We start from the raw sequence: 2,004 nt of genomic DNA on the forward strand, positions 1-2,004 counted from the left end.
CTCTTATGAGAATCCCATTCGCCCATTTCCCTGACAAATGCGTGCAATAAACACAGCTCATTTCCTCATCAGTGTAATTTCGCTCAGCCTGGTTGACAGTATCCTATGTTTACCTTTCCTCCAGCTAGTTACGCCTTGTAATCTAAACACTTTCTTGTGGAAGATTTATAGCCGTTCTATCTATTGCCGCTCCCAACACGACGTTCTGCAGTTGTACAGGGCCCTAGTGAGACCGCACCTGGAGTACTGTGTGCAGTTTTGGTCTCCAAATTTGAGGAAGGATATTCTTGCTATTGAGGGCGTGCAGCGTAGGTTTACTAGGTTAATTCCCGGAATGGCGGGACTGTCATATGTTGAAAGACTGGAGCGACTAGGCTTGTATACACTGGAATTTAGAAGGATGAGAGGGGATCTTATCGAAACGTATAAGATTATTAAGTGGTTGGACACGTTAGAGGCAGGAAACATGTTCCCATTGTTGGGGGAGTCCAGAACAAGGGGCCACAGTTTAAGAATAAGGGGTAGGCCATTTAGAACTGAGATGAGGAAAAACTTTTTCAGTCAGAGAGTTGTGAATCTGTGGAATTCTCTGCCTCAGAAGGCAGTGGAGGCCACTTCTCCGAATGCATTCAAGAGAGAGCTAGATAGAGCTCTTAAGGATAGCGGAGTCAGGGGGTATGGGGAGAAGGCAGGAACGGGGTACTGATTGAGAATGATCAGTCATGATCACATTGAATGGCGGTGCTGGCTCGAAGGGCCGAATGGCCTCCTCCTACACCTATTGTCTATTGTCTATCTCGGTGTCTCCCTCTCCCCTGACTCAGTCTGATTAAAGGTCTAGTTCCGAAACGTCACCTATTCCTTCTCTCCAGAGGTGCTGCCCGTCCCGCTGAGTTGGTGAAATTCAGATGACCGTAGTATTATTGGTTCTATTTACTTCCTTGCGGCATTTGAAAAGATTGTCAGTTTTTCCGTCACAGCGTGATAGTCGACAGGGTGCTGACAGCGGACCGCTGCTCACGGGCCTTTCACGAAATTACATAACCATTAATTCGTGCCATCTGATTGCTGGCAAATCTTCACTGAGAATTCCGCTGCTGGTGGGACTGGTTTCGTGGGTTATTCGGAGAAATAATGAGAGTCCGTGAACGCAAGTTGGTGCTAGACAAAACACCTTGGGCTCAACAGTAACTTTATCCAGTATTGGTAAGTGTAGGCTCTGTAGCGCAATGGATAGCGTGTTGGACTTCTACTGATGCATCGTCTAGTAATTCAAAGGTTGTGGGTTCGAGTCCCACCAGAGTCGGCATTTTGACAGCACTTACAACAATAATCTATGAAGAATTCGGGTAACTGATGACGCACCCTACGTTAAGGAATCGAGACATCTGAAGTCAATCACTCCTTAATGCCTGACAGCTATCACTCTCTAATCCGCTAGCATTATCATGGCCATTATAATCTTCTACCTACTCTATGACCATCTGAAGAAGGGTCTCGGCAGAAGAAACGTTTTGATAAACGATTCTAACCTGATCGTTTTCTGACCTGGCCCTGGAGAGGCAGTTCACAGGTTAACCCGCCTCCACAATGGAGATGAACACAATTGAGGCAGAAATATGCTCCTGCAATTGCTGTCAGCTAAGCAGAGGGAAGTGGACAAGAGAATTCAGGGCCATGCCAACACAAGCCCTCTACACGTGATCATGCGCTGAGCACCAGATTTCTGAGCACATCGTCCTCGGGACTCTGAAGATGTAACTAACGGAAACCCGGTGCTTCATATGACTCGCGGAGAATGGAAACTTCTCGCTGCCGCAAGCAGTCCTACAGTCCCAATGTGTAGATGCCGGTTTAAACCGAAGATAGACACAAAATGCTGGGGAAACTCAGCGGGGCAGGCAGCACCTCTGGAGGGAATGAATGGGTGACGTTTCGGGAGAAACACAGCTAACCATGGCTTGATTTCTTTATCATCGTTACTTTTTTTTTGCATATCCTTCA

The 2,004-nt window shown here is 47.0% G+C and overlaps 1 non-coding gene across 1 annotated transcript; it reads left to right on the forward strand.

The window, feature by feature from the left end:
* The first annotated feature begins 1,215 nt into the window (after positions 1-1,215).
* Positions 1,216-1,306, forward strand: trnar-ucu (transfer RNA arginine (anticodon UCU)). The gene is given in 2 exon segments: positions 1,216-1,252; positions 1,271-1,306. It is a non-coding gene; the product is annotated as a tRNA-Arg (tRNA).
* Positions 1,307-2,004: the final 698 nt, after the last annotated feature.

The sequence above is a fragment of the Rhinoraja longicauda genome, chromosome 7 (genome assembly GCF_053455715.1).
Source record: "Rhinoraja longicauda isolate Sanriku21f chromosome 7, sRhiLon1.1, whole genome shotgun sequence".
In the NCBI taxonomy this organism is placed as follows: domain Eukaryota; kingdom Metazoa; phylum Chordata; class Chondrichthyes; order Rajiformes; family Arhynchobatidae; genus Rhinoraja; species Rhinoraja longicauda.